This window comes from Molossus molossus, unplaced genomic scaffold (genome assembly GCF_014108415.1).
Source record: "Molossus molossus isolate mMolMol1 unplaced genomic scaffold, mMolMol1.p scaffold_m16_p_10, whole genome shotgun sequence".
Taxonomy (NCBI): Eukaryota; Metazoa; Chordata; class Mammalia; order Chiroptera; family Molossidae; genus Molossus; species Molossus molossus.
The window spans coordinates 87,537,290-87,560,565 of NW_023425345.1; positions in this window are offsets into that span (position 1 = coordinate 87,537,290).

Here is a 23,276-nt window from a genome sequence, read left to right on the forward strand (position 1 = left end):
CTAGAATTTGATACACTCTGGTGGAATTCTTGAAGATTCTTCTTTGTCCTATCTCTTCCCACTCTTTATCAATCTAAAAAAAAATCTCTTTCTGCCCGGCCTGTGTGGCTAACTGGTTGAGCGTCAACCCCTGCACCAAGAGGTCACCAGTTTGATTCCCAGTCAGGGCACACGCCCAGGTTGTGGGCCTGATCCCCAGTGGGAGGCATGCAGGAGGCGGCCAATTGATGTTCTCTCTCATCAATGTTTCTATCTCTCTTTCCCTCTTCCTTTCTCTCTCTAAAATCAATAAAGAAAAAATATTTTAGAAAAATATTTCTATTTAACTTTAGTTGACTACAGCCCATTTCTGCAAGGTAATTTTTGCTATCAAACCATAACTGGACCCAGTTGTATGGTTTATCGATTCATTATCTCTCCTTCATTTTACTGAAACCATCGCAGGCAGAACTGAGTCTTATGAGCAGCACAGAAGCGCTGTGGTGGACAAGAGGCATAGCAAACACAAACATGCCACCTGCTACACTCGTCTCCACATCATGTAGTCAAAAGCAGACCCTGTGTTACTTAACACAAACTCTTCTCTTTGCAGTACAACATAACAGCTAAGAGAAATGGACCTGGTTACTTGGTTCAGCTCTGTTTGATTTTAGGCTTACAAAGTAATATTCTGTCTATGCCTCAGTTTTCTCATCTGAAAAGTAGGGTGCAAAAGATAAAAGAGGTCAATACATGAAACATATTTGGTGGTGTATCCGGCAATCATACCCTTTAAGAAGTGTTAGCTATTATTTAAATTGTGATTGTGTTAGCAGAGTGAACAATGCTTTTTGAAAGGATCAGACATCCTCTCTTTCTATTTTCATTAAAGAGTTAAATGACAAAGAGAAGAGAAGGAGTTTGGGGGTGGAGAGAAGAGGGGACTCCTTCTTCCTCTGGGGTACCCAGAGTAGATTTTTAGGAAAGAATAGGAACAACTAGCCTCCTCTTCTTTCCATTGTCTGAGTCATTCTGTTAAACTCAGAGGGGATCTAATTCTCCATTAGAGAACACATGTTTACTGGGCATCAAAAGGTGGTAAGCAGAATTAAAATAGGAATGCATGAGGTATATAAAACGAGAGCTTGAGTTCAGAATAATCTAATAAAAAGAACGCATTTCAGTGAAGGAAATAAAATAAAATCTGCATCTTCATGGATGAAATTTTTTTTTTTTTTACCCTCACCCGAGGACATTTTTCCATTTTTTGTACAGATAGAGTGGGAGGGAGAGAGAGGAAGAGAGAGAGAGAGAAACTTCGACGTGAAAGGGACACATCGAGTGGCTGCCACCCGCAAGACCAACCAGGGCCAGGGACAAACTGCAACCGAAGTACGTGCCCTTAGCGGGAACCGAACCCGGGTCTCTCCGGACCGCAGGCCGATGCTCTAACCGCTGAGCCAAACCGGCCAGGGCCCTGGATGAAATTTTAAGTGACTTTAAAAATGGTTCCAAACTTTTACCCATTCTTCACATCAGAAGATCTTGAAAGATAGAAGGACACACTGGCAATTTAAAAATATATTTGAACTGGAAGGCCCTGGTGAATCTATTAGCACAGGCTTGGAAATAGCTTGGCATAAAGCACATAGAGACTGAGACAGAGCTTATGGTTGGCAAATATTCTAATAAAATTGATTTTGTTCATACCAAGGGAAATGGCCTAGTGATGAATCAAAAGGCCTTTAAAAATATAGTAAACCATTTTGGTATCTATATCTGCTCTCACAAACTTCAAAATACCATCCAAAAGAAGTCTGTCTTTGTATAGCCAAATCTCTTTATCAAGTGTGTCAACAGAGCTATGATCATTTCAGATGTCAAACCAAATAGCTCAGACAGAAAAAAGTCCAATGCCATCCCAACATCAATTTTCCAAGATTTTTAAAACATCTACTTTTCCTTTTCGGACAAAAAGTAAAATAACGGAAAGGTATTCATCACCATGGATTGTGTAAAATAAAAACAATGACTTTTTCCAGGAGGAAATACACACACACACACACACACACACTCACACAAACACACATATAAATATAAATATAAATATATGTGTGTGGTGCATGTGTGTGTGTGGATGGCAGTGCCTGGCAACTTTTTGCACTATAATAAACCCTAACAAATATCCATGGAATTTTGATATCCAAGATTGCGTAGGGTGTGAGAAAAGATCCAAAGATCTGCTCTAAGAACCTGCTGGTGAAAAGCGAATAGGTAATAGCTTTTTGGGAAGAAACTCAACATCTTCCATGTGTCTACCCTTTAACTTAGCCATTGCATCCCTGGGAATATACTTCCACAGGAGGCATTGGTTCTAGTAATTCAGTGGAGGGTTCTCATGTAAGACTTCCTGAATTCCATCCCGACTCTGGAATTTATCAGTCAGGGGACCTTCAGGGACGCCACTGGCCCATAAAATGCCTCGGTACATATTTGAACAAATTGTTCCTGCTGGATAAAAGCAGCCTAGGGACGCACATTTTGATAACCAGAATGTGTCTTGCAGCATTTTAGAATAAATTTCCCTTCCTTTCTCTTAAAACAATTTGGGCCAAGGTTTGGTGAAAGAATTTCAAGCTGGATGTTATCCCCAAGTTGCCACTTTGACCGGCAGCCCAGTGCAAGAAAAATCTGCAACCTCTGGGGGGAGCGGCCAGGGACTCTCAACTTTGCAGGGTTCGTGTGGGGTTCCGCTGAGGTCATCTGTATACAGTGCTTAGCATGGTGTCTAAAAGCACCCAAAAATGGTAGCTATTATTTTATTATCATGATCTACAGGAAAATGGGAGCTCACAGAAAATTATTGTGATAGTCATTGCAGTATTGCTATTAAGATTTTTTAGTAAGCTAAATATTTTTCAATAGAAGATAGTTGAAACAAAATCTTGTACAGCCTTGAAATTCTATAAACTTTATTTTTTCCATTTCGTTGTTGTAGTAAAATACACATAGCACAGAGTTCACTGCCGAGCCATTGTGAAGTGTACAGCTCAGTGGTATTCAGTGAATTCATATTGTTGTGCAAACTGCACCTCCGCCCATGTCTTGCAAAACTGAATCTATAAAGTTTAGAAAGAATGAGATGAATTTATAGGTAATAACAGAGAAAGATGTTCATAATATATTACTAGAAGAAAAGTTGTGAAGTTGTAGTATAACGTGAATCCATTTTTCAATGAGAGAGAGAATGAATTATGTGTGGGATTATCCTGTCTACCGATTTTCTGGAAATCGACTTTCCTAAAGTTCTATGATTAGTACAGAAGTGTCCCTGTTAGTACAGTGTGACACTGTATAATAATTATAGTTGCTAACTCATTGTTATGTTGATTAAATGAATTAATACTTGTATAACAGATTACTTCTGGACACTTATTAAGTGATACAGAAATGTTTCTATTCTTGGAACAACGAAAGTTTGATAAAGATCTTTCCAATATGTGTCCTCTAAGATAGGAGAATAATAGCCATTGGGTTATCTTTTAGTTACCTTAATTTTATAAAACTGCTGCTACTATTTCAAAGAATCAAAACAATACCAACAATAAAAGTAATAGCTAATATTTCTTGCACCCTGCCCCTACACCTGTGTCAGGCATTGCATTATCTTATGTAATCTTTATTACATAAGATATCTTATGTAACCCTGGGATAGATACTTGAATTCCCAGTTCCATATGTGAAGAAGTGACAACTCAGAGAGGTTAAGTAACTTGTTATAATATCACACAGCTAATAAGTTTAGAACCAGGTTATAGAGTCACAAATATCTTATTTCCAAAGGGTCTATCTTATTTACCACTATGCAACATGACAACATAAGATACTGTATATCAATACACACACATACGTGTATGTTTACTGTATATGTGTGTATACATATGTACTTTAAAGTAACAAAGAATCAAATAAAGGTATATGCCATGTTTTAGAGCTAAATTGTCGACATTATTTAGAATGTGTTCTGAAGATATAAAAGGTACACTCCGTATTTCTCATTATATCACAATTATTTATTATTTATTTATTTATTTATTTATGTGCAGTCTGTCCTGGACAGGTACAATTTTTTTTTCATATCTATATACTTCTGGTTTTACAAGTAGTGAGTACACAATACATTTCATTAAATGTTGAAATAGAATTAAGAATTGTTTTTAAATAGAAAATCTTGTAGTCTCCATTCTGATTACATTTTTGGAGACCTTTGTCATTCAGATTTGCCTCTCGAACTGAACCTCCTAGGTCTGCAGCTTCCTCAGGGTCACTTCCCTTGTGAATTTTTGGTACTAGTCACAAATAAGGTTACCTGTCTGCCCTGTCCAGTGACCAAACCCTGTCTAGATGATTCCTAAAAAAATTTCTACTTACTCAACTCACTAGTTTGTTTTTCCCAAACTAAGATCTGAGAATGAATCCTTTACCACTGAATACCTATTTTTAATTTGAGTTGTCCCCCTTTTGAAAATAACATCAGCCAAAACACAACTTCTTCAAAGCAACATTAGACAGTCAGTCCTCCGTTCACATCTCAAAATTTTGTCTTTAGTGTCAGAAGAAACACTCCATATCTTCAGATCTCCAGCTCCATTTCCAAAGCTTCAGCACAGTGTAAGAGCACACCTTTGGGGACAACTTCCTAGAATCTTTGCCCTTTCTCTAGAATGCCAGTTCCACAATTTATTTCTGAAACGTAATCAGGAGAAATGCTTCATATTCTCTTGTAATTTTGATGCTTCCTCTCTGATGCTTTCTCTAATATATATATATATATATATATATATATATATATACATATATATACACATATATACACACACACACACATATATATATACACACACACATATATATATACACACACACATATATATATACACACACACAAAAAAAATAAAATAAAGAAATAAAGAATCATATACGTGGATGTATGGTAAGCTGGATTTCCGTAAATCTTTGAATTGCCTTTTCTAATCTAGAAGGAATCTCACAACACACTTCATAACTTTGTATATACTTTGGCTCTCCTACTGGGTGGGTAGGGGGCATATAAACTTTGTTCAAACTTTACCATTTATTTAGTCCTTAATCTTTCATCCAAATATATTTTTCTATTGCTTATCAGAGAGAATGGAAGGGAGGGAGGGAGGAGGAAGAGAGACAGAGAGAGAGAGGGGAACAGAGACATTGATGTGAGAGAAACACATTGATTGGTTGCCTCCTATACAATCACAACTGGGCATGTAGATTTAACATGCAACCAAGGTACATGCTCTTGACTAGAATCAAACTCATGATTCTTCAGTCCGTGGGTCAATGCTCTAACCACTTAGCAAACTGGCCAGGGCCAACCCTTATTGTTTTTAAAGATAAAAATGTAAGCTAACAATAATAATAATAAAGATGCATTCTCAAGCAATGAAGAAAGTGATTTTATTCAATAGCAGTAAAGGTAACAGTGACAGTAATCATCACCATCATCATCTTCTATTTACGGACATGACAAGCATATTACATGCATCATCTCAATTAATTTTTAAAACTGGCTTAAGAAACTATAATTATCCCCATTTTGTTGCTGAGGAAACCGAGGCTCAGAGAGATCAACTGCCAAAGGTCACACAGCTAACTACTTCCTAATACATGAACCCAGGCGTCTTTGACTCTAACACCTATATTAGCTACTTCTTATGATTTAAGATTTTAGGGTTTTAAAATGATACAGTAGTCCTTCAGAAATGATAAGTAAATAAATAATCTCAAAGATCAAGTTAATCATAAATGCCACGGAGAATATGCTATGCATGTTCATAACATATGGATTGGTACTGAACATTAAGGGGTAGAGAGAATCTGATCTGAAAAGCCAAACCCTACACTCATAAAGGCAGCATTTGCTGCCATCTGCTCTACTTCCAGGAGGAAACACTAATCAACTTAACACGATCTAAAGGTCTTGCTTGCCTTCAACCTCACTTGGTCCATTTCCCCCTCACTTACTGGTCTATCCCCTCTTCACCATAAATGTCTTAATCTTCCCTAACACAGCTGTCTCAGGAATTTTTCTCACTGTTCCCCTCTCCGGTGTTAGATCACTGTCCTACCTCCCTGAATAGCTAAGCAGTTGACACTTTCTTTGATCCTTCACATTTTAATTTAATTATTACTTTCTCTGAAATGCTCTTCTTGGTCACTCTACCTAAGAAAGTTCCATCTCTCACCCCACCTGTTTTGTATCCTTCATAAGTTGTAATTTACTGTTTGTTTTTTGTTTTCTTACTTTCTTATTACCTTCCTGGAAAAGTTTACTAGTATATCCAGAGCCTAATTAAAGCCTGCTCACTAGTTGTTGAGTGAATAAATTACATGTTAAATGTAAGCTTATAATGTGGTGTGATAACCATAAGCAACTAACATTCCTCTGTATAATGTCAAGGTAACACCTAACTTTATTATATCTCTACTTGTGACTTCTCATTTTTCCAGTATTTCTTACAAATGAGATCCCTTGCAATAATGACCAAAACTCATAGTTATATCTCACCATGGCAGCAAAGTCCAATGGGCACTGACATCACACTGAGCTTGTAGGCACTGAGTCAAAGTAATCAGAGGTGATGAGAAAATGAGAGAAGCTGATCCCCAAACTGGGAAACTTGATTGCATAAATGCAGGATAAGACCTACTGAATCCATAGAGCTATGAAACAGTGAAAATATTTTATATATTAAAGAAAAGCACCAATGATGCACCAAGGAAAATGTTTTCAGGATGTATGTATTTTGTCTTCTTAAGAAAGAGAATGGGTTGGCATGATGTAAGATTTCAACACCAGCTGCCGGTAGCAAAAGAGGTGACACCCTCATTCATCAAAGTTGGATTTGCGTCCACTGTCCAGGAACCATTTGTGTCTTAAGTTCCAGGCCTTATTTGACTTAATGTTTTCAAATACTAAGAGAACATTGGAAATATTGACTCTCGGTTCAGGAGGGGGGTGGGAATCTTATCATCAATTTATTGATCACATTTATGAGAACTGTATCCATCTCTCCATATGCATGATGCCTTGTGATGTCCCACTAACTCCGACAGTGTTTTATCATCACCAAAAATCAGTGGTCCTGAGCTAAGGGGCTCAGGCCTTGAGAGGTACTGAGAATTCGACCTCGTGCCTTCGTGTGTGTGTTCGTAAGACTCCACGCAATCAGCCTGCAGAAGGATTGGGTTGTGTCCAACATGAATCCCCGTCTTCTGCCCTTGCTTTCACTAGGTTTTGCTGATGGGTCTGTGCCTGATAGGTACACCTAGCCCCTCTCTCTCTCCTCTCCATGTGGTTCTTTTCATCTACAGTCTATTTTTTCTCTGAACTTCATTCTCCTCTAACAATGGCCCATTTCACGTTACTCTTTGGATATCTGACATCAAAATAAACATGTCCAGATGAACTTGGAATTTCAACATTCCCCAAACTGTACCTTCCCCGTGTGTTTTCTACCTCAGTAAATGACACAGACCTGGGTGGCATTAGTGACTTTTGCCTTCTCTCGCATTCTCTTTGAATTGTGCCATTAAATCACATCGTCTCTTCTTGTGTTACAAATCCTCCCAGTTCTCCTCCGCAAGCCACCATCGTGTCTCCCCTGCGTCCCTGAACATCATTCCAGGCAGAGGAAACAGTGAGCTCGTAGGTCCCAAAGGACCGTGCTTGGGGCTGCAAGGAACAAAAGGGGGAAGTAAAGCAAACTGAGACTAAAGAGAAAAAGGAGGTCAGGGAGAGGGGGCAGGGGTGCCGCCAATGATGACAGTCCTGTAGGTTGTTGTTGGAACTTTGACTTTTGTTTGGAGGGGAATGGAATTTCATCGGAAAGTTTTGAGCCAACAGCTGATATTCTCTGACTGACGTTTTATAAGAATTGTTTAAGCAGCTGTGTTGAGAGTAAGACAGGGTACAAGCAAGGACAACAGGTGGGTTCTCATGTACTCTAGATACAAGGTGAGGATAATTTTGATGGCAGCTCTGGAATTGAGAACTGGTCAAATTACGAATGTAGAGTCAAACGAATGCGATGAGGGATCATATCGTATTTGAGGGAAAGGAATGGGTCAAGGATTATATGATAATCATTGGTCTGACAACTAAAGAAATGCTGTTTTATTAATTAAAATGAGTGAAGATTGAGGGACAAGTAGGGATGAACAGTAGTAATATCATTAGGTCAGTTTCAGTCATGTTAAATTTGAGATGCCTTTTTTTTTAATCCTCACCCAAGGACATTTTTGCATCTATCTTTAGATAGAACCAGAGGGAGAAAGGGAGAAAGAGAGAGAGAGAGAAACATGGATGTGAGAGAGACACATCAAATGGCTGCCACCCAGATGACCCCAACCGGGGCTGGGGACAAACTGCTACTGAGGTTCGTGCCCCTAGCAGGAACCAAACCCAGGACTCTCTGATCCACAGGCTGATGCTCTAACCACTGAGAAAAACGGGCCAGGGCTGAGATGCCTTTTTGACATCCAAGTGGAGACGCCAAATCGACTGTTAGATGCGGAAGTTTCAAGCTGAGGAGTAATGTCTGTGTTTGATAAATAACTGTGCACGATCTCAGTGGGAAAGTCATCAGAGTGGATGAGGTCGCCAAGGAGGCAAGTGTAGACTGGGAAGAGCAGAGGTCCATGGCCTGATTCCAGGCACATTGTTGCTTTGGAGGACAGGGAGGAGATAGGCGTCGCTAGGAGAGATTTGAGGAGTGTCTAGAAAGGTAGGAACATATGGCAAATATGTCTCCTGGCAGGGTCATCACTGTGTCAAAGTCAGCATAGGTGAGGTGAAGCCTGAGACATGAACCCTGAATCTAGCAACACAGAGCTGTCTTTGGCATTTTTTTTTAAGTTATTTATCTGTATTACTCTACATATTAGTTTAAAAATGAATCTCAAAAAAATACTGTAGCGACAGGAATGTAATTATTCACTTAATTTTTTATTATGTCTAGAGTTGCCTCAAATTCCCCTAGATGGGACTCTGAACAGAGAGGCCGGTGGATTAACATTGGCATCTGACAATTTCATACAAATCACCATCTTTAAAATAAACTAATATTTGTAGAACATTGAATGTTTACAGTGACTTGCAAGTACATTACTTAATATGTAACACTCACCATTTGGAGATCGTGAATATTGTAAGTATGCATGTCATTCTGCAGATGTGGAATGAGAGCCTGCACAGGAGACAGTGGCCAGTTTTACTTTGCATGTATTAGAAATGCAATTTAAGTCCTATCATGTGGCTCTACGGGCCCACTTTTGCCTTCTTATACCACGCTGCTTTCGGCATAAGGGTGAGTCCATTGAATAAAAAAAAAGTAGAATATGTATGTGTATTGTGAATATATGTGTATAAATCCATGTTATATATATGTGTATGTATGTGCATGCAAGTGTGCACATTTATATATAGTTGTTGTCACTGTATCTCTGCTTTTTTATTGACCTACAAACATTGTCTTACTCATTTTCCCCTTGAAAATGCATCTGGGGAAGAGAGAGATTGTAATCTCTGTTGCAGCCAATAGAGCACGTGCTTTGGAACCCGGGGTTAAAACTCCAGCTGTGTGACCTTGGTCTAGTCTCTGATCATTTCTGGCTTCAGTTTCTTTATCTAGATGTTGCAGACTGTCATATCTATGTAAAAAGATTTTAAGCAGTTAAGACACATGATGTGTAAATTTGTCCACTTAACCTTTCTAAGGCTAGGCTGGCTACCATCAGTGTGTTCTTCCAAACCACCCTTCTCAGCATTTATCATGTTCCATTGTAACTGTGAGTCTCTGCGTTCACATTTTGAAGACAATGACTTTGCCATTTTCCCCATTTTCTCCCAAGAATATGATAAAATGATGGTTATATAGTAAAAGAATAAAGCCCATGGCATATGTTAAGTGTGCAATAAATGATAATATTATAAATGCTACTATTATATGATCTAGATTCATGAAAAATCAAAACCATCATTTTAGTCCAATGACAAGAAAGAGGGTTAACAGGCCCTGGCCAGTTTGGCTCAGCTATTAGAGTGTCGGCCTGCTGTCTGGAGAGACCCAGGTTCGGTTCCCGCTAAGGGCACGTACCTTGGTTGCAGTTTGTCCCTGGCCCTGGTTGGGTTGTGTAGGTAGCAACCACTCAATGAGTCCCGTCCATGTCGATGTTTCTCTCTCTCCCTCCCACTCTATCTGAACAAAATATCAAAAAATGTCCTTGGGCCAGGATAAAAAAAAAAAGAAAGATGATTAACGGAACTACATTGCCGCATCACGCATTTTGTGTCCAGCTTAGACTGTTTATCTGTCACATGGCTTTGTTAACGAATAACTTCTCAGAGCTAATTGAACAGTGCTGCTAGAACAAGTCGCTTTTAAACTAATCCCACAGAAGGCAAAGCTCGAATGAAAGGTATCCAACTTAGGCTACGTACTCACTTATCCATAATGCCTTCCAAGCTTCTGAGGCCTTTTTCTTTTAATGTTCAATGAATCTATACATCAGCTGATCTTAAAGTAGAACTGAGTACATACTAACTGCTAGACAAATAGTTCTTATGAGAATTAAAAAATAGCCCAACCGGTGTAGCTCAGTGATTGAGCATTGACCCATTCACCAAGAGGTTGCTGGTTCGATTCTCAGTCAGGGCACATGCCCAGGTTGTGGGCCTGATCCCCAGTGGGGGGCGTGCAGGAGGCGGCCAGTCGATGTTCTCTCTCATTAATGTTTCTATCTCTTCCTCTCCCTTCCTCTCTCTATAACATCAATAAAGAAAAAAAAAATCTAAGAAAAAAAAGTGAATGAATAAATAAATATGACAGTGATAATTATTAACAAAATCAAAATTTGAAAAATACAAATATTCTTCCCGGTTATCAGATTCCAGAAGAATGCCGTCTGTTTTATTTTTCCTACAATGACCACGATCTTACCCACACTGCACACTGTCCTGTGAAAGCTGTTTTCTCTTGTTAATTTCCTCTTCACACCCAGTCTTTAGACAGCCGAAAATTATGAGTTTACAGAGCAAGATGTACTTTTCCATTCTTATTTTATTTATGGCCGAGTTCTATGGCATGTGCTATTATGAAAACAATTCTAAACTGTGCTTTATTACACTATATTGTGCAATTTATATTCAGAAGATGATATCAGCACCAGATACTATTAGAACAGACAAATTTAATAAGAGACACAGTGTTCCTGTTGTCCTAATAGTTATTAAAATGAAACTCTTCCCAGAAGACATTTACGGTGTCTTTTCAAAGATATTGTGCATACTTTGACGGATCAATTGGGGCCTCTAGATATGAATAGCAACATCATAGATCTTAGCAAAACACTGTGCTAAGCTGGAGGGAACCTTTATAACCAACCAGGCAGATTCCTTTGCTTTACAAGCGAAACACTGAGGGTGATAGAGAATGACTGATGCAGCCTAATTCAGTCTGAATCGTGGCTAGAACAGAGGTCCCCCAACACCTCATCCCTTTCTCTTTCACTGTCATTAACATTAACAATGATAGTATGGTAGGGCACATGACCATTGCCAGGTAAATCCATATCATCCCTACAACAGCTCCAAAAGGCAGACAGAAAAGATCTAATTTTCACTTTTTCTCAGAGCAGAAACCACAGTCATAAGGGAAGAGGTAACTTAGTCACTATCTACAACAATCTCGGTTATTTATCTGTTTATGTGTTTTTATCTGTCCCTTGCAAGACTGCAAGTTCCAGGAGAGAAGTAAGCATGCTCATTTGGGAGACTGCTGAATTACCTATGCTTAGAACATGTCTAACACATAGACTTTATTTAATAAGTGTGTGTTAACTAAATGAATATAAGTTTACTAGATATGATAGGGGTAACAAAATTTTTCTAAAGCTTAGGACTGATCTCTAAGATGTACACCAAGTAATATATACACACACTCACAGACACACACCCGCATGAAGCAGAATATACTAAATGTCACACAAATGCCATAAATAACTTGTAAGAGAATTCAAACAGTCACTTTGACTTTTGCGTCAGGGAGTGTGTGGAAATTGCTAAGTAGCTGTGAAGCTTACATCAAGTTACAAAGTAAGGAATATGTGAAGGATACATCAGAATGCTTGTGGCGACCTGCAGCTACGCCCACCAGCCCTGGCTGCTGGAAGGGGAGGACGAGCAGAGTTGATGTCGGGAAGCTGAGCCTGTAGGGTAAATAGAAGTCATGATCAATGATGAGAGTAAGAATGATGAAAAGGCTTTAGATAAATAAGGCACCCTTTTCTGCCCCGAAATGCAGAGCAAAAATGACAGGCAACTATTAAATAAGAGACTACTGATAATAAGAGACTGGATGTGATCACTCACCAGAGAAGGTGGAAAGTGAAGGGAAGGATAGGAAGGAAGGAAAGAAGGAGGGAGGGAAGGAAGGAAGGAAGGAAGGAAGGAAGGAAGGAAGGAAGGAAGGAAGGAAGGAAGGAAGGAAGGAAGGAGGGAAGGAAGGAGGGAGGGAGGGAAGAAGGAGAAAAGAAGGGAGGAAAATAGGGATGGAGAGATAAAAGGAAGGAAGAGAAGGACAGAGGGAGGGAGGGAGGCTGAGGAGAGAGAATAAGAAATAAATAATTTGGGGGACAGTTACTCTACACATGACACTGTGTACACAATGCTTTCACATACATTTTTATTTAATCCTTACTATAACTCTGTACTTTTAGGTAAGAAAGGCAATGCTCTAAGGAGTTAAATCAACCTTCCAAATACCTAGAGTGAAGTAGAGACAAGAGTCAGTGGGAGTCTCTGCTCCAAAAGCATTTCACCACACACAGTGTCAATCTTCCTTGTACAGATGCTTTTACATAGCTTTGATTTTTTTAAAAAAAAATTAGACTTCAGTAATTACAAAGCATCTTCACATAATAACCGTATTCTTTTTAATAATCCTATGAAGGCATATTCTTAGCCCTATTTTATTGTGGAAGAAACTAAACATCAAAGAGGTGGTTTAACTTGTCTAAGGCACACATGCACCTGTGGCAGAACAGTGATTGAACCCGTGTCTTGTGGCTCTTTGTCGACGACCCTTTCTACCAGGATATATAGTGAAATTAATCACACGATTTATAGTGTGTCCACACCCACAGAGTGCCAGGGGTCCTCCCCGGACCCTTCTACATTTGGTCCTCACCAAAAACTCAGGAGGAGCTATTTGCTTGCATTTCATAAATGACAAAATTGTCACAGATCTTTCTACTCATAATTCTTCTATAAAAACAGAACCATGTAGAATAAATTTTGAAATTCAAAGAGAGAGAAATAAAGAGATAGAGAGAAGGAGGAGGAGAAAGTTTCAGGACATAAAGTTCAGAATAAAAATTGAGACCATCAGTTTAGAGCATAAATAGTAACTATGTTTTGGTGAGTACAAGACGAAAAACAAGCAAAATCAAGTAAAGAGAAATTATAAGTAATATATTTTTTATGTGACATGAAAGCTTACTCTGAGACCTTATAATTTTTAAAAGTGAAAGAAATTCCACAAAATCATGTTTAGGGATTTTTTAGAAAAAAAAAAATTTGGACCTGACCTTGTGTGTTCCTACCTTGATATTTGGAGGAGGCGTTGAAATGGAATGTCTTTATGCCACTGCATCTCTGGAACAGAAGAACAGTATTCTGTCACTCATTCATTTATTCATTCATTTTGTCTCTCAGAGTTCATTGTCCATAGTTTTGGAAGAGTATTGATTGATTGCTGATTAAGAACATTAATACACTCATGTTCTCTGCTCATTTATTTGATTAAACTCATTCATTCATTGTTGATTCAGAGCATTTATCACTTACCATTCTGCATCCATACTGTTGGTGAAAACCACAGGCTCTACTATTAGACGCTTTCTAATTTTGTCTACACTATTCCCTAGTTATCTTATCTTGAATACATTTTTTTCTACTAGTCTTTAAACTCATTATCTCACTGTAAAACCAAGGAAAATAATACTTTTTCATAAGATGGTTTAACAACTAAAGGAGATGATGCAAGTACGTTCCTAATACTAACTGGGACCTACTTAGTACTCAGTAAAGTATAGCTATGAATATTAATTATCACCTACTCTTGCAACAATGGTAACAACAGTACAGCTACTCTATTAGACAAGTTAAATAAAAGATGAATTGAGACTCTGTCCCTGACTGTAAGGATCATATGGTACATGGTGCCACCAGAATCCTAGTAGTTTTCAAGGCTGGGAAAAATTGATGGGAGATTAACTAATTAGGAACCTTAAATACTAACTCAGCTTGAAAGTATTTGAAAATGCAATACACAGTTACAGATGACCAGACATAAAATAGTTTGACGTATAGAGAAATAAACATACGCATAGTGACATTTGAGATGTTAACAAAGACTATTTTTGAAATGTGTTGATAATGGTAAAATGGAAATGGTAAAAACACAAAATATATCACACATTAGATATCATAACTCACTTGATTATGAAAGAACACATTCTTCATTAAAAAGAAGTCATGTGCATTGTCTGTCCACTGACATGCAATGTCATTTAAGACATTCCATCATTCTCTGCTTGAGTACTCTTCTGTAATCGGACGAGGTGTCCAGGGAAGAAACAATGATAGCCAAGGCATTAAAATGTAATCAAGATATGCAAATTCATATCTGAATGTGATTTGCTGGGAAAAGAAATTAATCTAGGCATGGTCAAATAAACAATGTGTAATATGGATAATTAATCACCAAATTAGCAGCTGCAATCCCTTGAGGATATTATGCAAATCGAAAAGGCCCCATCCACTGACACAATTAGACCACTTAATGGCAAACTCTCAACAGAATAACCCTGGGGGACATCCCAAAACCAATAGCCCCAATCACCTCTGTGCCCCAAACACCACTGGAATATTTAATATTATTTTATATTGTTTCTTCCCTGTGTGAACTTATTTGGAAGGACCTCATCATATTTTGCCAGAAAATACTCTTCTAAGACTCCACACTATGAAATCTCATTATGTGGTTCCCTCAAAGTTGATTTTTCTTCTCCCAATCAAATATCTTATTAATGAAATCTGAAATCATGCAAATAAGGCTTCATGAATGAGGAAAGGCCAATTATGTATTTCCTCTCAGTGACAGCAAAATCATGGAATATTGATGCGCCATAGCAAAGTGTGTTCTCTGTGGCCCGCTGTCCCCATTTGTTATATCAGCAACAAAGGAAGGATCACAGCACTCTCCTGACAATAAATATTTCATTTGAGGTAAGAGTGTTTGTCTCCCAGAATTTTAGAGAGTGTGGTCCCCTGCCTGCCTCTAAAGCTTACAGCAAATCCTCCTACCTGATTCCTCTACTCCTCCTACACAAAAGTAGGTGACAATGACTCCTACAGAACCCTCTGAGACTGAGACCAAACCCATGAGATTCTACTGCTGTATCCCCCACAAATATGCCTCTGCCTCTGGAGAGATGCCAAAGCTTTCTGGTAGAAATAAAAGATGCTTCACCCAGCCTGGCCAGTGTGGCTCAGTGGTAGAGCATCGACCCAGACACCAAGAGGCCGCCGGTTCGATTCCCAGTCAGGACACATGCCCAGGTTGTGGGCCTGACCCCCAGTGGGGGGCATGCTGGAGGTGGTCAATCCATGTTCTCTCTCATCGATGTTTCTATCTCTCTCTCCCTCTCTTTTCCTCGCTCTCTAAATCAATAAAGGAAAAAAAAAAAAGATGCTTCACCCACAGAAAAGGGTTTATTAGGCATCCTGTTACTATACTCTGCTGCTGAAAAAATCAAAGACCTAAGGATTAGCAAGCCGGGGCTGCAAATCCAGGTCTCCGGATTGTTCAGGTGGCGGGCTCCACACCAAGCTAACTGCTACGTCAAATGCTGCAACCAAGGTCCCGCAGTCAGGAAGGAGCTAAACTGGGAGTCAAAGGTCGCTGTTCTGTCCACCCGACTCCGCTTCTCCACGTGCAGAAAACTACTTGGTGCCGCTTGTGCTGCTTGTGTCCATTTCCCGGTCTGTCTGGAGGGAGCACTGGGCCTCCTGCGAGACAGAGAGCCCTGACCCCGAGGAGAGCGAGTTACAGCACCGACACACTTTTGCCTGTTCAACCCTCGTTTCTTTTTTATATCCCCACACTGAAGAACAGCCCCGTAAAAGCCAGATAGGGGGTGGGTTTTTCCTCCAGGTCAGAGATTTTTATAAGAACCATAGTCAAGCACCATACGCTTGAACAATGACATGCCCTGTCTACCCTGTTAGCAAATGGAAAACCCTGCGTCGAGAACCATAGTTTCCTCGTGTTTTTAACATGGGAAGTATGATTAGAAATCAAGAGCACGCGGGATTCTGAAATGTGCCTCAGGGACCAATGGGGGGTAAGTAGGAGAGGGCGGGGTCTGGGGCCCCCACCAGGCTTCAACCCAATCAAGTCCACATCTATCTCTCTTATAAACTGGGTAACCATGTATGATAGCCTTTGAAGAAGGACTTGACAGCTCAGAGTATTTTATTAATGCCCTCAATTGCCCATCGTTCTCTATTTAGCTGAGAATCTTCCTATGTAAGTCGACTCCTCCAGTCCCCACTGGAGTGAGTGACCCAGCACTCTGCCCGTCCCGTCTGGGTATTGAATCGTGTATATGACCCAGCAGTGTCTGTGACTCCATACAAATCCCTTCCCTGAATCACCTTTGTTACTCTTTACCTAATTTTTATCTTTTAGAGTTTTGGGAGTCGGCTCTAGGTCAAACATTGATTAGACACGTGAATCTGATGACCACGTTTTTCCTTTCACAGTCCAGAAATTATATAGAGAGAGACGACATTGTCTAATCTGACTTGGTACCTTTATATCAACATGATTCGTTGACTTAGCACACTCCCAATTCATAGCCTTCTAACATTTTTCCATGATTCCCCAGGATTCTCTTGCTTATCTGAACCATTCTCATCTTATTACTAGATCACTCTGACCGCTGGCTTCCTTGTCCATGCATGTTCTCACTCTAGGCCTTTGGATCTCATCTATGTATATGATTCCCCCAATTATTTTTCTTTATTAATTTTAGATGGAGTAGAAGGGAGAGGGAGACAGAGATAGAAATATCAATGAGAGAGAACATCAATGAACATTGACTGGCCACCTCCTGCGCAGCCCACACGGGATCGGGTCCACAACCTGGGCACATGTCTGACCGGGAATCAAACTGGCGACCTTTTGGTACATGGGTCGACGCTCAACCACTGAACCACACCGGCTAGACCAGTTTTTAAATCTCAGTTCTTACTCAAGAACTACCCATTAACAGCTATATAACCTTGGATTAGCATTATATGAAATATACTACATTAGATGATGTCTAATCATAGATAAACTGTGAAAATACCAGTTATTTAAACTTTTTGGATCCTAATTTGTATGATTGATAAAATTAGGATAATAATATCTGGACCCCCTTCCTTTAGAGTGACTGTAACTATAACATAAACTGATATATATGTATGAATGTTATTTGTGAACTGTATTTTATAACAAGGAAATATGTTGTGATTTCTGAACCCAGGCTCACTTACATGATTCCTATGTAGTAATATATATCTGCGAGAAACACCTGGCCATATAAAGTTGCATTACTCGGGGGTTTCTTTTAAATTTTTCTAAACTTCATACCCTTGGATTTTCTGTACACTAAAATATAAAGCCCCTGTGCTCTGTGACATTTCTTTGATCTGGGAGAAGAAAATAACACAAGAAATCCTATCTAAGGAAGGAATAAGGGACTTCAAAGCAGATAAATGCAGTATGAGAAGGAATGTTCATACTCAGATATGTAACTGAAAATGTGTATTGTCACAAAGCAGTGATATTTACCACGTTCTTTCAGAAAAAGAAAAAAAACAAACAAAACCGAATGGTAAGTCTGTGGGTCAAGAAAAAAGCTGAGCAGAAAAACTAAAAACACTGAATTGGAGATTTGATTGTGTCTAATCACAAATTGATTTTCAATCTTGTTTTGCATCAGACTCCGTACACACAAACAGACATACCAACACATACACGCATGCACATGCCCGGCAACCCTCCCACATGCCAAATACATTTTTATAAAAAATACGTAACCCTGGGTTTGCTTATCTAAAAATATGAAATGCATACGAACCAGGAAGCTCACTTAATACCATCCACTGAACACAATCTATGGAATAAGTTGTGATGGAAAGAACCTCATTCTGCACGTTGACTGTGTCGAGCCCTGTGTCCCCGATTCCGGGAAAACTTAGTAGAAAAATGTCTGCTCATTTAGCCACATGGTGACCAACACAAATTTAATTTTTTATTAGTTGACTAAAGGTTATAATGTAAAGAGAGCTGATCCGGAAGTTAACTGTTATAGTCAAACTACCGGGGAATAGAAAAGTAAAGAAAGACCTAGGAAGCCACTGGAGTAATTGATAGAAAAACCTTGATTTTTGCTACTTCAGCAGCGGTCTGTCAGCATGCTTCCTAATGGTTCTCCCTCCTTTCTCCTGGGTGTCCACTCATTCCCTCTCAGCTGTGACTTTTCAGGAAACTTGATTATTATTATTAAGGAAGATAAAAAAAATCCTTAAGTATACCCAGTGTTTGGCTTAGTCTAAGAGCACAAGCTCTGTGGAAGGAAGAGTCTTTAAGGATAGAAGTGCCCCCAATTCCTACAGCTTTATTTCTGTGTGATGGGTGTCTCAGATGGGAAGAAGACATAGCATGACCTACTCTGTGCGAAAACAATAGAATCTGTGCGTGTAGAAGATTTGTTGGTGTTTATTTAAATGCAAAAAGTGCTTTTACTAGTAAAGGAGTATTTGGTCAAGAGGCTTGACTATACCTCAACAATGACGACTTGATGGCTCAGTCTACTGTGGACATTCGGCTTGCCTAGATCACTTCATAGTTCGTATAAACTCTGTTGGGAAGATGTCTGAGAATCCCTAAGAAAATAGCCCATGTGTATAGGTCATCAGTGTGGGAGGCAAAAATCGTTGAGAGTCATCCTAAACTGAGGCATTTAAAAAAAATTATTTTTTGTTTTGTTTACATAGGCAAAGAACAAACGATTCATCCTCAAATAAAAACTGCCCCACATGTTCCAAAAGTACAAGTGTCTGTATGATTTTCTAGATTTGGTAAAATCAATTTTCATATGTTTTTCACTTTTCAAAATCCAGCTACCATATTGGATCTGTTTAGGGATGATCAAATATTCTAAGTACTCCTCCTATTTTCTAGTATCCCTTGCCACTCCTTCAAAAAGGGAAGGGTTGAACCACTCCACCTGGAAAAGAACCATGACCATCTGAGGTGCTTGCTAAAGCCAAAGGAAATACAGGATGAATAGTGGAAGAGGGTACTTACAAATACTAACTATAATCATGGGACCAGTTACAGGAATAAGGACTGTGATTGTCACAAGCATTTCTCCTTATTTTGTTTTAAATATGCTGTGTGCGTATAATTTTAAGAAAATAATTTTGTTTTCCTCCCTCTCTTTGTTCTTTATCATACAACATATAATATTGATTCATTTTATAAAATATCATTTAAGTATTATTAACTTTACATCATAGTATATAAGTTACAAGACACCAAGAAAAAGAGTAAACTTCTCTCAAGGACTTGAACTCCTCTTCTAGGAAAGTAGTAGTGCATTTCTACCCATGTTAGGTGAAATGGTGACCTTAGTATTGTCTTTATGATGGATAAGCATGGGTTACGGAGATGTGCATGGGTGCCCAAATGACAAGGGGCAAACTTGTGATGAGTCAACTTGACTGGGCCACAAGGTGCCCAGATATTTGAACAAACATTATTCTGGGTGTTCCTGGAAAGGTGTTGTAGATGAGATTAACATTTGAATTAGTAGGTGGACAGAGTAAAATAGATTGCTCTCCCTAATATAGGTGGGCCTCATTTAATCAGTTGAAGGCTTAAACGAACAAAAAGGTTGACCCTGCCCTGAGTAAGGAAGAATTCTTTTTGCCTGACTGCCTTTAAACTGGGCTATCTATTTTTTCCTGCCTTTAGACTGGAATTAAACCATTGACTCCCCTGTACTCCAGTTTGCTAATTCTGTTTGCAGATTTGGGGACTATTTTACCTCCATAGTCACATCAGCCAATTCCTTATAATGCATTTGTTTAAGATAGACAGATAGATAGATAGATAGATAGATAGATAGATAGATAGATAGATGATAGATAGATGATAGATAGATTATGGATAGATAGATAGATAGATAGATAGATAGATAGATAGATAGATAGATATAGATGATGATCATAGATAGATAGATAGATAGATAGATAGACAGGTAGATAGATAGATAGATAGATAGATATAGATGATGATAGATAGATAGATAGATAGATACATACATACATACATACATAATCTGTCTAGCCATTGATCTATCTATACTGTATTGATTCTGTTTCTCTGGAGAACCCTGTGCAGCTTTGCCAGGAAGCTGCAGTTTAACATGCTCCAGATCTATTCCCCAGCAGAGCGCTGTGGGAAGGCACTGGACAGGGGGAGAGTAGATGCACGTCCAGTAAAGTCTGGGTGCCATAGGGAAAGTACTTGCCTGTCAGTCACACCTGGTAACAGGTCATTGGACACAGTAAGTGTAGCCACTGCAAGCACAGGAAGATTTGAGATGTTTAATCTCCTAAACAAAGGAGTTCCCTCTCTTGCCTCTAGATGTGTTGTGCTTGACTCCTGGCCTGGGGGGCTCTTACACTCCTGCTCTCTTGCATTTGCCCACAGAACCCACAGCCATGGGGACCCTACACAATAGACTAATGAACTGCAATGAACCTAATGCTAAACCAGACCCAACTCCAGCATGGAGCGGAAACTCTGGTCGCTGGCTCTGCTTCTAGTTCTACTGAATCCCCAGCTGCACATCCTCTAGGGCTGGATTAAGGGAAATGGGAATTTAGAAACTAAAGGATGTAATTCCACAAAAATAAAGCTTTCTACTGCATCTCATCTTCCCATGGGGGCCTCTGGAATGCCTATTCCAGCGGCACCCCAAGAACCCCACTCCCACTGGCAACAGAAAAAGACCATTCACACTTTCCTCTGATAACCACCTCACTGAGACAGCTAACACCAAGTATCTTAACACAATATTTTGGTATATAGGCTTTATTCTGACTGTATCCAGGGACTTCAGATTAAAACTAAGATAGGCTAAATGCAGAACTTCCCAAATCAGGCCAGATCTCTACTGGCTACTGATAAACCTACAATGAAACAGTAAGCCAATGCTCCTACAACTGCTCTCACTTATGCATGCAGAACGCCCAGGTTCTTTATGACATCTCACAAGGAATATTGCAGTGTGTTTGTACCTCAGACTATCAGCCACAATAAAAAATGTGGTACCCATCATGTTCTGCTTCTGCTCTGGATCTCGCTTTTTTTAATTTTATTTTATCCTCACCCGAGGACATTTTTCCATTTTTTGTACAGATAGAGTGGGAGGGAGAGAGAGAGAGAAACATCAACATGAAGGGACACATCAAGTGGCTGCCACCCGCACGACCAACCAGGGCTGGGGACAAACTGCAACCGAAGTACATGCCCTTAGCGGGAACCGAACCCGGGTCTCTCCGGACCGCAGGCCGACACTCTAACCGCTGAGCCAAACTGGCCAGGGCATGGATCTCTCTTTTGAAGAAAGATGCCCAACAAGTAATTTGGGGAACCTGTTCTTTGGCTGCACCAATAGGGCAGCCTCTCAGTGCTCAGTGTTATCAAAGCCACAGCATTGTTGGTTTTTAGCATAGGTGGTGAGAACTGACTTTTCCGTGTGTGTGTGTGTGTGTGTGTGTGTGTGTGTGTGTTGCTATTTTTTGGGCATGTAGTCACCAAAACAAAATGTGCTATACACAAATTTCTAAACTTTCCCCTCATAATAGCTTCTCTAATACTAAGTGATCAAAACAATAATAAAAGCAAAGACTTTGAAGGAAAAAAGTTTTGCTATTCCCCTTCCTTCATTTCCCTTTACTCCAACAAAATCATTTCTATTTTCTTGATTTGCAAAATAAATCCCACATGTATTTGGATAAATGCACACATATACTGATGTATGATACAGGTAAATATAAGGAAAAATAGCTATGAAAAATTATATTTTATAATGTTAAAGAATAACGCTGTTTTTTAAATTCATATGAGTGGCAGAACACATAACGCTTTTCCCCAATTATTCTACAACTGACCTGACACTTCTTCATAGTTGAATATCATCATGATGACCTGTACTTCTCACCTTTTCTGTCAGTGTTCTATGACATATAAGAAGTACACTGTCACCTCGTCATGTAAATAAACTATGCTACTTAAGCATTGAAATAAATGCAAATTTCAAAAAATATCAAAAGAACCAAACAATAATATTTAATGCCCCTGAACATCAAAAGACAGCACAACTTTATGTCCCTTAAACTTATTTGTAGTAGGCCCCACCAGTTTTGCTCAGTGGTTAGAGTGTTAGCCCATGAACTGAAGAGTCTTGATTCGTTTCTGGTCAAGGGCACGTACTTCGGTTGTGGTTCAGTTCCTGGTCATGCTCAGAATCGTGCGGGAGGCAAACAATTGATGTGTCTCTCTCACATCCATGTTTCTCTCTCTCTCTCTCACTCTTTCTCTCTCTTTTCACCCCCTCCCACTCTATCTGAAGATAAATGGAAAACTTTCCTTAGGTGAGGATTAAAAAAAATAAATTATTTGTAATAGTTCAGCACAGAATAATTCCAAAGAAAAGATAAAATTTGCAACAGAGGGGACTGATTCTAGATGCAACCTACAACAAAATTTTCCATAATAAAATTATAATGATTATATTTTTATTTAATTATTGAGAAGATAATGTCAACCAGCACTCGGGAATATTGAATTACTTAAAAGTAAATTTTTTCAGAAAAATATTTTAATTAATATAAATTTGCTACATTTTTCTCAAATTTCTGAATGAAACCACTATACACTGATGACATATATAGACCTATTTTTTAAAACAATATATGAAAATTGTATTAATTCTTATTGGTAGCCATGAATAGAAACTTATATTTAGAACATTGATGTTTTATTTTATGTATTTAAAATGGGTTCCTAGAC